This window comes from Eptatretus burgeri, chromosome 4 (genome assembly GCF_056783735.1).
Source record: "Eptatretus burgeri isolate ZD-2024b chromosome 4, Ebu_testis_v1, whole genome shotgun sequence".
Lineage (NCBI taxonomy): Eukaryota > Metazoa > Chordata > Myxini > Myxiniformes > Myxinidae > Eptatretus > Eptatretus burgeri.
In genome coordinates this window covers 75,670,626-75,685,772 of record NC_140964.1, presented here as the reverse complement: position 1 = coordinate 75,685,772, position 15,147 = coordinate 75,670,626, and the positions used below count along the sequence as shown (strand labels likewise).

At 43.1% G+C, this 15,147-nt stretch overlaps 1 protein-coding gene across 2 annotated transcripts in view; it reads left to right on the top strand.

The window, feature by feature from the left end:
* Positions 1 to 747: 747 nt before the first annotated feature.
* LOC147028388 (macrophage scavenger receptor types I and II-like) overlaps positions 748 to 15,147 on the top strand; it is a 71,187-nt gene continuing 56,787 nt past the window's right edge. The window contains exon 1 of one of the 2 annotated variants that reach the window (XM_085878723.1): positions 748 to 903. The gene's annotated coding sequence lies outside the window, so the exon portion shown is untranslated. The remainder of the gene's footprint in view (positions 904 to 15,147) is intronic. The other variant, XM_085878718.1, reaches the window with a different exon arrangement.

Sequence of the window (15,147 nt, the reverse complement as noted above, 5' to 3'; positions counted from 1 at the left end):
ACATTGAAAGGATTGGGGTTATAGGGTTTTACGAGGGGGGGGGGTTCCCCCCAAAATATGTATTTGCTTTCTTCTCTGAAAGCACACACATAATTTCAATGAAACTTGACTTGACCACCACCTTCATCACCCGTGATGTACCAAAGTCTGTTCACGGCATTACAAAAAACTAATCCATAGGTATTTACATTCTTCTCCGTTACATATTTTGTGGGTCATCCATGTCTACCAGTTGTTCCCTGGTTTTCTTATCCAGTCACTACCTGGGGAGCACCCAGGGGTGTTGCCCCTACGTTTTTTTTCTAGTTCAGCCATGATGTCCCAAAGTTTAATGGGTGTTGTTGGATGGGGAATTCTGGATGACTGGTAGGTAATTTATAGGTTTATAAGTTCTATCTTGGTAGATGTTTTTTGAGGATTTAGACGGCAAGTTTGTACATGGGATTAAAAAAAAAACATGAAAACAACTGCATTTATTTAATTTTTTAAAAAATCATCTGAACCAAATTGCGCTTTCCTTAAAGTGAGGATACTTATCAGCATAGATAACGGTGGTTGAGCAAGAGAGAGAGAAAGAGAGAGAGAGAGAGACTCTGCAACAGATCTGCCAAAGACTAGCTGACTCGGGTGTTTCACCATAGTACTCCAGACAGAACAAGACAGGACCCGATCGGATGGGACGGGCTTTGTCAATTCATCGAGCTACGGGCGGGGAGCGCAACCCCTCCCAAAGCACCCGCAGCCCCAACACTCAACCTCTATGTAAAGAACAAACCACAGTGTGTTATATACACATTGGTGTAGCACCTCAGAACTGTCTGAACCTTGCACACCCCACCAGGCCGGGACTTATATAAAAGGGTCGTCGGTCACACTGACTACGTGCTGTGCGTTCATCTCCGTGTAAGTACCACGTTGATCATTTATGACTTTAATAATTAGTACTATGCATTTTATATAATTATTAAATAAAATGCTCACTTTTTAACCGTGTGTGTGTGTATATATATATATATATATATATATATATATATATATATATATATATATATATATATATATATATATATATATATATATATATATATATATATATATATATGTGTGTGTGTGCACACATTATTTTTATTTTTCCAAGTGATCGTGTGTTTGTTTGTGTGATTGTACGTTATTCTTTCATGGCCAAACCATAACACCTCGAGGCCCGAAATTTTGGGTGTAGGTATAACAGAATCTGGTCAAGATTGTAAGCAACCACACGTTGGTCTTGATGTCCGTTTTGAGGTCAGCAAAGTCTGCTATAAAAGTGTATATATACAAGTCAGTCCTCGCTTAACGTTGGAGTTATGATCTTGAAAAGTGTAACTTTAACTGAAATGACTTAAAGCGAATCCAATTTCCCCAAAATAATTAATAACAAATAGGGGATGGGGGGGGGGGGGTGGGGTTAGGTTCCATGGAAAAAAATAATCGTCAGCCAAAAGACATTAATTCCAAATAAAGTATAAGTTTTAAAGAAATTTAAACTAATCAGTTGAATATCATAATCTCTAGTTTCTTCACATCTTCATTGGTTAACTCCTGCTCCACGTGATTGCAGAAGTTGTGTAATGTCGGCTTTATCCACCTCATCAAAATTGGCCTTATTGGCCAAGCCAAGGCGAACTTTCTTCATAGCAGAGACAACATCTTTCAACCCTTTCAAGACATTGACACATTCAGGCCACAACTTCTTCCAGCCCAGGAATTCACGCACACCTGAGTAACTTCAGCCCAGGAACCACCAATGTTATCGATGCACAGCTCGATGTATATAAGGCTTATACTATAATACTCTGGGTGAGTTCATACACCGGTATTTATGGTATGGCTCAGACACCGGTACTTAGGGTATGGTTTATGCTGTAGCTTTATTAAAACGAGGAAATCCATGAGTTTGGCGCTAAATTGGAGGTAAAACGACTAAATAACGGAACGATGAACGACGTTAAACGGAATGTTTTTAAAATAGATCAGCGACTTCGTAACGAAACAATGTTAACCAGGACGATGTCAAGCGAGGACTTGTATTGGAATGTGGAGTCAGTCATTCAATGCTGCCGCAAACCCGAAGGCAAAAGGTAACCATCATGAGACCAATAACTCCATAACTTTTCAATGTCAACATGTCCTCAAAACACCACTGGGAAAATCTCATCCATTTGGGCAGCACTGGTCAGCCCCTGCGAGTCTACACAGTATATATATATATATATATATATATACATATACACATACATATATATATATATATATATATATATATATATATATATATATATATATATATATATATATACATATATATATATATATATATATATATATATATATATATATATATACATATACACATACACATACACATACACATACACATACATATATATATATATATATATATATATATATATATATATATATATATATATATATATATATATACATATACACATACACATACATATATATATATATATATATATATATATATATATATATATATATATATATATCACATACACACACACACACACACACACACACACACACACACACACACACACACACACACACACACACACACACACACACAATGAGTGCCAGCATGCTGGTATATTGTGTCGGAGCCGCGACCCGTCCAGGATTGTGCCCAATAGCCAAGGAGACTACTTCGGCAGCACCAACGTTCTGCACAGAGTATGGTCCCAATCTCCTCCTCCTCCTCACCATTGATCGGGCCAAAAACGATATATAGCACGATATCTCAAAAAGTTGTGAACGGATTTACATGAAACTTGGTGGATACGTTGGGTGTGTGACACGGAAGGATTGATTCAATTTTGGTGAAGATCTGAATCCGGATCCGGATCCGATAATTTTTTAAGTGATTCTTCGCCATTGAGACATCGGGCTAAACCAATTCATAGTGTGATATTTAAAAACATTATTGGGCCCGATATGTTCTCGTGGATCAGGCAATGCGTGGTGGAGGTATGCACTCTGGCGGAGGTAGGTGCCCTTCTAGTTTTTAACTGCACTTTTTATGTCCCATTCTGATAACTCTTTGAACGCCACTTGTATTACAGTATTTTCATAACTTTTGAAAGCGCCGGTAGTGAATAGGAGTCTCTTTCATGGAGATATTTGAACATCATCAGAATGTATTCTCTATTGCCCTTGAAAGTATTGTCAGTATTGTATTAAAAACCAGACTTGGTGTTGTTATGGTTGGAGTTACGGTATCCATTCTGAGTCTGCGAGGTCAGTGGTTCAAATCCCAGCTGAGAACCATAGATTGGCATTTGGCAATACCAGCACACACTCTAATGGGACTAATGGCCTCCTCCTGCATCGAAGTTCCTTGTGATAGAACATGTACAGTGTTACTTCAGTACCTTAAGAAGCACGTGGTTGCACCCTGAGTGTTTTGGAGTATAATATGAACACTGTGTTCTCAAGTAGGAGCCCTTTTTGTATCTGTTTGGGGCTCCGAGTGGAATGTGACAATACGGACTTTTAAAATGATGTACAGTCGTGGCCAAAAATATTTGCACCGTTGCACTTTTTTTCAAATAACTCACAATTTTCTCTCAAAATAAGTTGAAATTGACAAAAGTATTTGGTCTCCACAATTCTTTATTTTACTGTTAATATTACAGAACCTCTGTTTTTTGATTCAGGACTTAATATATCCTTTTAAATAATAAAATAAAAATAAATGGCACTGACAAAATTATTGACACCCGACACTTGATATTTGGTAGCACAACCTCTCTACTGTCAGTGCGGCCCACTCTTCTTGTGAAAACTACTCCAGTTCTCCCAGATTTGAAGGGTGCCTTCTCCCAACTGCTGTTTTCAGACATCCCCACAGGTGTTCAATGGGATTTAGATCTGGACTCATTGCTGGCCACTTCAGAACAGTCCAGCATTTTGTCTTGAACCATTCCTGGGTGCTTTTTGAAGTGTGTTTGGGGTCGTTGTTCTGCTGCAAGACCCATGCCCTTCGACGGAGACCCAGCTTTCTGACACTGGGTTGAACATTGCACTCCAAAATGCCTTGGTAATCTCATGATTTCATGATGCCATGCACACATTCAAGGCACCCAGTGTCAGAGGCAGCACAGCAACCCCAAAACATCACTGAACCTCCTCCATGTTTGACTGTAGGGAAGGTGTTCTTTTCTTTGAAGGCTTCATATTGTTTTGTGTAAACAGAGATTATGTGCTTTACCAAAAAGCTCTAATTTGGTCTCATCTGTCTACAGGACATTCTCCCAGAAGGATTTTGGCTTGTTCAGGTGTGTTTTGGCAAACTCCAGTCAGGCTTTCTTTTGTCTCTCTCTCTCAGCAGTGGGGTCCTCCTGGGTCTCCTTCCAGAGGATTGTGTTAGCGACGGATGGTACGAGTTGAAACTGTCATACCTTGTGTCTGAAGGTCAGCTTGAATCTGTTTTGGCAGTTGATCGAGGTGCTTTCTCCACCATTCGAACAATCCTTTGCTGCAATCTTTGATCGAGTTTTTATCTTGCGGCCACGTCCAGGGAGGTTGGCTACAATGCCATGGGCCTTAAACTTCCTGATAACATTGTGTACAGTGGACACAGGAACATCACGGTCTCTGGAAATAGACTTGTAGCCTTGAGATTGTCCATGCTTGGCTACAATGTTGTGTCTGACCTCCTCAGATAATTCTCTGGTTTTCTTTCTTTTCTCCATGCACATTGCGGGACACACAGTGACACAAACCAGCAGAATGACTCCTTTTCTCTCTTCAAACTCGTTGAATGAGTGGTTTTTATATTACAGGCACCTGCAACTCAGCACAGGTGAGTTCATTTCCAAAGTAAAGGAGAATCACCTGCTTGAAATCTAATTTTTCCTAACAACTTCTAAAAGGTGCCAATAATATTGACTGGACCATTTTAGGATTTTTATGTGGAATAAGCAAAAATTTAGTTATTTTTTTCATCTTTTTTGTTTTGTTCCACTGCAAACCAAACAAATACATATGTGGATACCGAAATATTTTTTTTTAATCTGGAAGCAATTGTGCATTATTTGAAAAACGTGCAAGGGTGCCAATATTTTTGGCCAAGACTATATGAATGCTAACGAGTGCTTTCTTCCATGTGATGTGTGTGCATTTTTAGTGACTCCCTTCTGCTGGTGCAGACACTTTTAACTTGCTATTGCTAGGAAGAAATGTATTTGTCAAATCCTCTTTTTAACATAATTTTGAGCATTCAAACGAAAGAGTGGCAATCGGAAAATGGTTAACCACAAGCGTTGTGTTCCTGGATGGAAATCCGGCTCAAGGAAATACTAAAAATATGAGAAATATCCGTGAGTGAGATTGAGAGGTGTTGAGTTTCTATCATTTCCTGTTAATACAAGCAAGTATATACAGTGGATATATATATATATATATATATATATATATATATATATATATATATATATATATATATATATATATATATAACACACACACACACACACACACACACACACACACACACACACACACACACACACACACACACACACACACACACACACACACACACACGCTACTCCTTTAAGCAATCGATGCAAAAATGTATAATTTGTCTTGTGGCCCCAGAACCAAATAAACAATTATTTATTTACAACAACCTTCATCACACCCTCGCCCCGCCCCCTGCCCCCAACTACCGCCATGATTAATGGTAAATGCCATCATCTTAAAGTTACACTGTACATTCACAAGCCCCAGATATGTCCTTGCCATCAGTGTTCAGAAGCACCCAAACCAGATACACAAGCTTTGTGTATTGTCTCATCATGAAGATATCCTTTGCTGAAGAGTTGGTTACCATGACTTGGAAATGAAGCACAGTATCATCTTCCCAATTACAGATATCCAATAAATAAATCACCAAGCCTGCCATGTTCACAGGAGGCACCCCCACAAGGTTTCAAGTCCATCCGCTGGTGGCGATCTGTCGGGGGTTTGTGTAGCACACGCCCAACCACTCGAACCTTCCACCAACCACCTAACTAACTAACTAACTAACCACCGAGAGCTTGCAGTACGGGCAGCCGTCCATTCGGTGAGCTGAGAAAGTTCTCCAACTCTTTCATTGTGCAGAGGCACAGACATTTCTCCCAGGAACTTTTCCAAGTACTTTGGCTTCCTTTGGAAGCTTTGTAAGCCATTTTAGGTAACAATCCTTATCTCACACACACCACATACCACATGGCGCCACGAACACAGCCATTTCCAGGGGTTCCTGCGCATGCACACCGAGCTGTTTTTACGTCATTTCATCAGTATATTTAGCTGAGTGTACATCTGCACTCTTTCAGTGCTCCCATTCTGCCTCATTCTGTGCAAATTGTAAGTGCCACAGCGATGTAGTTCTTGGCGTTGCTTTTAATTTTTGTTAATTTTTTTAGGTGTTGACTCATTTGAGCACGTATTTCTTTTTGTCGACAATCAAACTCGTGTCCCACCCCCCCTTATCTCCATACATTCCAACATTGTCTGAGTCCTATTCACACCGGTACCCAAATTCACATGCATACGCAATATATATATAGAACACCCAAGCCACAACTTCTCAATTCTTCCTTTGTCTCGGTTCTTCAACTCTCCCCAGAAACTCAAAGATGCATGCCACCCCACATTCAGTTCAACCTTGCTGTTCCACGAGCCTTGCTTTGTCCAGAGAAAACAAGCACGCTTTAACAAATATCAAACTACTGTCGCTTTTCAAGACAAATTTAGTTATTTTTATTTTAAAGTGGCTGTTACAACCAGCACACTGTTCGGACTAATTATATCCAAAGAGAAGCATCATTGTATGCCATGAAGGCCTCATAATGATCAAACTGTTTTCACCTACACAAGGTTGTTTTTAAGGTTCGACACAGACGCTGGGCCCTTGGTTGAACCGAAGGGTTTTGTATTCATAAAGGCAGTCACTGCCTTGTAAAAAGGTCAATACCCTCGGTGTATTTGAGGCAGTTTAACCGATGGGTAGATGCTGTTACACTGCAGAGTGAGGACAAATAAACCCTGTAATTGTAAAACAAAGTTCTGTTTTATTACACAATGTCAAGGTTTTGGCTAATTATTATTCGAGTTTTGGCTAATTATTATATTATTATTAATAATTTAACTTAAACAACTGCCATTGAAATACCCCTTAAGCATAAAGGTCACAGATTCCATTGTTTGCAGAGCTCAGACTGGGTAATGTGAACCTTTGGCAAATATGCATCCAAGAAAGCTTTTGTGGCCTTAAGGGTGCCAAACTGGGCAAGCACCCATATAATGGAAAGCTGTGCAAACACCCAGGGCACTGAATTCTGAGTAGCATCTCATAAGGAAATAATATAATGTAGGATTTGTCTTCGAAGCAACACAGGAAAATAGTCGAAGCATGAAATAGATACGTTCAAGGAGACAGGCTTGACCATATGTTTGTGAGATTGAGGGCGGCATCCAAACAAAATGGCCAGAGATCAGGATGTTTGGAAAGAGGAAAGGCGTGATGGCAGCAGCGATAATGGATTTCATGACTGCTTGCACTTGGAAGTCAGTGTACTGGTCTGTAGCTGCGAGGAAATGGTATTTTACACGTGAATAGGAGAGATGTTTGCTGACTTCCAGGCAGATAGGAGGTGTTCAAAGAAGGAGGCAGAAGAGAACAAATAAAGGAGAAGCAAGAGGAGCAGAGCAGGAATTGAGAACATGGGAAATTATATGCCATATGAGCCCATTACCGATGAAGAGTTGATGCTGGAAAGAACTTTCTTCACTTTCTCAGGTGAGATGAACATGCGATCCAGGAGACGGTGGGTATGAGGGGCAGCGGAAAAGCTTGGGAAGATGATATTTGGAGATAAATTTGCTCACCCTCTCTCTGTTCTATTCACCCTCTCATTTTCCCAAGGTCATCTGCCATCTGCTTGGAAATCTGCTAACATCACTGCCCTGCATAAAAAAGGTGCAAAAACAGATCCCTGTAACTATAGACCAATCAGCCTTCTCCCAATCATCAGCAAGGTTATGGAATCCATCATCGCTTCAGACATGAAATCCTTCCTCTTCTCCAATGGCTTGATTTCCAATCATCAATTTGGTTTCAGACCGGGTGCTACCTAGATATGCTCTACCCTAGATATGCTGCTACTGCTCTCCCATCAATGGATGGAGGTCCTCAATGCCAGACAGGAAATCCGAGCCGTATCCCTGGACATATCACGTGCTTTTGACACAGTCTGGCACCCTGCCCTACTCACCAAACTCTCTTCCCATGGTATTCAAGGCCATCTCCACTCATGGCTCGCAGACTTCCTCTCCTGTCGCAGTCAACGTGTGGCCCTAAATGGAGTTCTTTCATCCCCTCTTCCTGTGCAGGCTGGAGTTCCTCAAGGTAGTGTTCTGGGCCCTGTTCTTTTTCTGGTTTTCATCAATGATCTCTCGGACTCTCTGGAAAATCCTCTATTTCTCTTTGCCGATGACTCCACCCTCTGCCGTACCATCTGTCATCCCTCAGACCGGCAAGCAGCAGCTTCTTCGCTCACTGCAGATCTGGATAAAATCACAAACTGGTCCAACACGTGGAACATGTCTTTCAATCCAGACAAATCTCACACTCTCACTATGTCTCTTCGAAAGGACCGTTTACAAAACCCCCCATCCACTTTCTCAACAATCCTCTGGAAGAAGTCTTTTCTTTCAAGCTTCTGGGTCTCACTATCTGCCATGACCTTTCCTGGGAAAGTCACATTTCCAACCTTGCCTCAAAAGCCAGTCGCCGACTGGGAATCCTCCGTCGTGCAAAGTCCTTCCTCGGCCCTCTTGAGCTCCTGACCACTTACAAAGCTTTTGTCCGTAGCCTGATGGAGTACTGCTCTCCCCTCTGGGCTGGTGCTCCTGCCTCCCACCTTTCTCGACTTCACGCTGTCGAAACCAGGGCATTTAAGATCATCGGCATCTCCCGCAATGAAGCTGAGTCTTTGGGCCTCTCACTCAATCACCGCAGGTTGGTCGGTGGTCTTTCTGTCTTCTACCGACTCCTCTCCAGCCTTGCCCCCCCTGCTCTCTCTGCGATTTGTCCCAACCACATTTCCACAGGGCGCTCAAGGTCCGTCAACAACCCCCTTCTGGTAAAACTACCAAAATCACGAATCACTGCTCATCTTCACTCTTTCATTCCTCTTTCTTCCCGCCTTTGGAATAAACTTCCTCACTGTATTCTTTCCCTTTCTTCCCTCCAGGCTTTCAAAACAGCTGTTCACCACCACCTCTTATCTTCCCCCATCCAAATCCTCGATCTTTTTTACCCCCGATAATCCACCCAAGCCCACTTCCTTCAATTCTCCTGCTTTCCTTCCTGAAAGTCCCTTTAATGTCCATCTTCCCCTCGCCATGTTCCCTGTCCCATCCCCATCCCTCTCCCTTCCACAGTTCACCTGTGTCTGTTCCCCAATGTTTTGTCCCTTCCACTCCCGCCCCTCTTGTCTCATGCCTCCTTGCTGTGAGTTGTGTGTTAGCTCTCATACGAGCCTCGACCAAGGTATACAAAAAAAAAAAAAAAAAAAAATGCGGACTTGAAACATTCTGCTTTGACTCGAGCAGTCGAATGTGAGGCCTTTTGAAGTGTGTGAGGGGGTGAAGGAAGAGCAGAGACTTGACCAGAGATGGATTTGACAAGACGTCACCATGATTTGGAGGAAGGAGACTGGTTGGAGAGTTCAACCTTTTCCTGGTTTACCGAAGGATGGATGCGCACTTGCAAACCTGATGGAGTGACCGAGAGTCACCCTCGCTTGAGTTCGCCAGCCCTCCATGTTAAGAAAGCTCGCTGCTTGGCCATACCCCAAGTAATTAATTATTGGGTATCTTAATTGCTCGCCAATTTAGGACACTGTGGGAGAGTGACTGGGTGTGATTTCCATTTTGGGACGTGGTTTTGTTGTATCGCTCTCCTTGGGGTGTGGCTTAGTCTTTGGCATGCTCCATGCATGGGTTAGACTCATGGCCATTTGAATGTTTTGTCATGGCCACCGAACATAAAAAAAATGATCATGCCACTCTTCTTCTTCCTCTGAACGCGAAGGAAATAATTGGGATGTGCTCGACATCAATTACATATATACAGTGGCTTACAAAAGTATTTACCCCCTACCAATATTGCCACATTAAGCAGCTCCAAAACATGAAGCCGCCTCCACCATGCTTGACTGTAGGGATGGTGTTGATTGGGTGATGTGCAGTGTTCGGCTTGCGCCAGACGTAACACTTTGAATTTAAACATAAAATTTCAATTTTTGTCTCATCTAACCACAAAACATTTCTCCACATGCCTGTAGTGTCGTTAATATGCTTTTTCATAAACTTCATATGAGTTTTTTAGATGCGTCTTTTTCAGGAATGGCTTCTTTCTTGCCACCTGTCCATTGAGTCCAGCTTTGTGAAGGGAACGGGATATTGTTGATTGAGGAACACTGACCCCCATCTCGGACTTAGAGCTTTGCGGATATTTCAAAGTCATTGTTGGATTTACAGTGACATCCCGAACCAGTTTCATGCTTGCTTGGCTGAGTTTCGATGGCCGACCTTATCTGGGTGGAGTCTGTGTGGTATGATACATCTTCCACTTCTTAATGATGGATTTCACCTTATTCAAAGGGATAATAAGTGACTTTGAAATCTTCTTTCACCCTCTTCTGAATGGTGCTTCTCCAACACTTTGTCTCACTTTTTTGGAAAGCACCTTGGTCTTCATGTTTGCCTTGTTGGTTGACCAAGTGAGTAGCACCTTAAAACTCCCGAGATAGGTGGAGGAGTTTAATTTTTAAGTTAAACTGCTGATTACATAGAGGTAAAACCTGTTACACTTATTTTGTAACCTTTCAAACAAATAATTTACTCCTGAAGTGATTTAGGGTTAATTAGGCAAAGGGGTTGAATACTGATATAACTGAGAATCATCTGAATTTGTTTTTTTGTATACCTTGTTGAGGCTCGTGTGAGAGCTAACACATAATGCATAGCAAGGGGGGGGGGCATGAGACAAGAGGGGCGGGAGTGGGAAGGACAAAACAGTGGGGAACAGAGACATTAGGAGATCTGTGGAAGGGAGAGGGATGGGGCGGGGAACATGTGGTATATAAGATGGACATGACAGGGACTTTGAGGAAGGAAAACAGGGAATTTGAAGGAGGTGGGTTTGGGGTGGATTAACGGGGGTAGAAAAGATCATGGTTTTGGATGGGGGAAGATAAGAGGTGGTGGTGAACAGCTGTTTTGAAGGCCTGGAGGGAAGAATGGGATGGAAGAGAGTGAGGGAGTTTATTCCAAAGGTGGGACAAAAGAGGAATGAAAGAGTGAAGGTGAGCAGTGATTCATGATTTTGGTAGTTTTACCAGAAGGGGGTTGCTGGCGGACCTTGAGAGCCCTGCGGAAATATGGTGAGACCGGAGAGGAGACGGTATAAGAGAGAAAGACCACCGACCTGCCTGCGGTGAGAGAGTGAGAGGCCCAGAGACCCAGCCTCATTGCCGGAGATGCCAATGATCCTAAATGCCTTGGTTTCCACAGTGTGAAGCCGAGAAAGGTGGGAGGCAAGAGCACCAGCCCAGAGGGGAGAGCAGTACTCCACCAGGCTACGGACGAAAGCTTTGTATGTGGTCAAGAGCTCAGGTGGGCCGAGGAAGGACTTTGCATGACGGAGGATTCCCAGTCGGCGACTGGCTTTGGAGGCCAGGTTGGAAATGTGGCTTTCCAAGGAAAGATCATGGCAGACAGATAGTGAGACCCAGAAGCTTGAATAAAAGGACTTCTTCCAGAGGATTGTTGAGAAAGTGGAGGTGTGAGGGGTGGGGTAGGGGGTTGGAGGAGGGGGGTTCTAAACGGTCCTTTTGGAGAGACACAGTGAGAGTGTGATATTTGTCCGGATTGGAAGACATGTTCCACGCGTTGGACCAGTTTGTGATTTTACTCAGATTTGCTGTGAGCGAAGAAGCTGCTTCTTACCGGTCTGAGGGATGACAGATGACAGACAGGAAGAGGGTAGAGTCATCAGCAAAGAGACAAAGAAGATGTTCATCTAACTTATGCACATTTTATCTGCATTTTCCAGTTTTATTACCGTGGAGTGGTTTGTGAAGACTTTATTAAGTTTGATTTGAAAGCATCATGAAATCAGCTCAGATACATCAAAATGTGAAAACTTTGGATGGGGGTGAATACTTTTGCAGGCCAAAGTAGTTGTCTTCACTTTTAATCATTTTCTCAGTATCATTTGTCCAACCTCACTTGCTGTCCGTGTCCTCCATTTAGATCCATGCTCCGGCTCCTCGGTGGCAGAGCTGAAGCTTTGAGAATCAGCCCCTTCTTCATACTTCAGGGGGAACCAATCTGTAATTGGTGCTCAGAAAGGTCATTATAGGTCTTTCCTTGTATCATCAAGTCCAGCTGGGTGCTTAAGTGTTTTCTTCTAAAAAAAAAAAAATATATATATATATATATATATATATGTCTATATATGTAGAGGGTTCATAGAACACCTTAACATGTGCAGTCTTGAGAAAAAGGACATGGACTGACGTCTGTAGACAGACAGATTGAAAAAAATCCTTAACCCAGCTTTGTGCTTCACACATGGGTAATTCATTCAGAGGTCCTTGCAGGTTGTTTCACAGAGTACATCCACAATAATAGCACAATTACACTCTGAAGGGATCAACTGTCCAATAATATAAAGTCTGACGGAGAAGCTGGACTCTTACTCTGAAATCACATGGCAAGACTTTTTTATTTTTATGTACAATACTCTGTTGAAGAGCGTCCATGCTGCCGAAGCAGTTTCTTTGCCATGGCTATACTAGATGGTTTGCCATTGTCTTCCCAGAAGTAGTTAGAGCTGGAATATGAAATTTGGTTAGGGTTTCAATGATAACTCACTTACTCTTCATGTAGGACACCATGGAATCTTTAACATCCACCAACTAATGTCAGCAGATGGGATGCCCAATGTCTCATCCATCCAAGAGAGCACACACATTGATGAATCAACCTGCCTGTAAAACAGCAGGCTGACAGTTAAAAGCTGGGCTGAGATTTGAACCCAGGCTAGACAGCTTCAAACTGAGTGCACCTTCCTCTCGGCCATGTTGCCACCGCAAGAAGTCACTGATTCTGATGTACCCTACTCTGTTACAGAGCACCACTGCTGCTGAAGCAGTTTATTGGCAAGGGTTACACTAGGTGGTTTGTTATTGCCTTCCCAGCAGTAATTGAGGTAGGAATTTCGATTTTGTTCATGGTGCTGGCGATAGCTCGCCTACTTTTCATGTAGAGCACTGTGGGATGTTTTTTTTTTTAATTGCCCACCAACTAATGCTGGCAGACGGGACGCCAAGTTTTACATCCATCCGAGAGACAACACACACATTGATGAATCTCTCTGCGTATGAAACAGCAGGAAGACAGTTTATACTTGGATCGGGATTCGAACCCAGGCGAGACAGCTTCGAGGTGAATGTGCATACATCTAGGCCATCCTATCAGCGAATGGTGCGAATCTGCGACAGGGCCATTTTTATGATTGATGACATACAGAAAATGGTGCCATTTTGACCTCGTACCAAACATTTTTGCCTTCTCTCCCAAAGCCTCCGTCGTGTCTCAGATTCATTCCAACACAGTTTCTTAGTCGTAGGCATCATCAACCTTTTAATTCCAGACGATAAAACTCCGGACCTGGAAATATCCGCCATTTTGTTTCTTTGCCCAGGGGCACCCCCTGTCGTCTTGATATGTCATCGGCGAAATGGAACGTTTGTCGTTTCAAAGCTCGTGTGGACCGTGTTGACGAGCCAGTTATCACATGGCAATTGCGCCCTCTGGTGCTGATAGAGTGGCGGCTGCCGCCATGCTCGAGGACAAGTGTTGCTGCATCACCTTGTGGGTTTCACCGCTGTGTGTTCACCGTGTGCCCTGGGTGAGGTTCCCCGGTTCAAGTCTCATTACTTCCTCACTTTCGATGATGAAATATATTCTGGCGTGAAGAAAGTGATACATCACCAAAATGTGTGAAATATTTGTTGTTTTTTTGTATACCTTGTCGAGGCTCGTATGAGAGCTAACACACAACACAGAGTAAGGGGGGCATGAGACAAGAGGGGCGGGAGTGGAAGGGACAAAACAGTGGAGAACAGAGACATTAGATGTGTGGAAGGGAGAGGGATGGGGCGGGGAACATGGGGAATAGAAGGTGGACATTACAGGGACTTCCAGGAAGGAAAGCAAGGAATTTGAAGGAGGTGGGTTTGGATGGATTAATGGGGGTAGAAAAGATCGGGGATTTGGATGGGGGATGATAAGAGGTGGTGGTGAACAGCTGTTTTGAAGGCCTGGAGGGAAGAATGAGATTGAATATAGTGAGGGAGTTTATTCCAAAGGTGGGAAAAAAGAGGAATGAAAGAGCGAAGGTGAGCAGTGATTCGTGATTTTGCTAGTTTTTCCAGAAGGGGGTTGTTGGCGGACCTTGAGCGCCATGCAGAAATGTGGTGGGGACAAATTGCAGAGAGAGCAGGGGGGCGAGGCTGGAGAGGAGACGGTAGAAGACAGAAAGACCACCGACCAGCCTGCGGTGAATGAGTGAGAGGCCCAAAGACTCAGCCTCATTGCGGGAGATGCCAATGATCCGAAATGCCTTGGCTTCCACAGCATGAAGCCGAGAAAGGTGAGAGGCAGGAGCACCAGCTCAGAGGGGAGAGCAGTACTCCATCAGGCTGCGGAAGAAAGCTTTGTAAGTGGTCAGGAGCTCAGGTGGGCCGAGGAAGGACTTTGCATGACGGAGGATTCCCAGTCGGCAACTGGCTTTGGAGGTGAGGTTGGAAATGTGGCTTTCCCAGGAAAGGTCATGGCAGATAGTGAAATCCAGAAGCTTGAAAGAAAGGGTTTCTTCAAGAGGATTGTTGAGAAAGTGGTTGGGGTTCCAAGCGGCCCTTTCGGAGAGACAAAGTGAGAGTGTGAGATTTGTCCGGATTGAAAGACATGTTCCACGTGTTGGACCAGTTTGTGATTTTATCCAGATCTGCA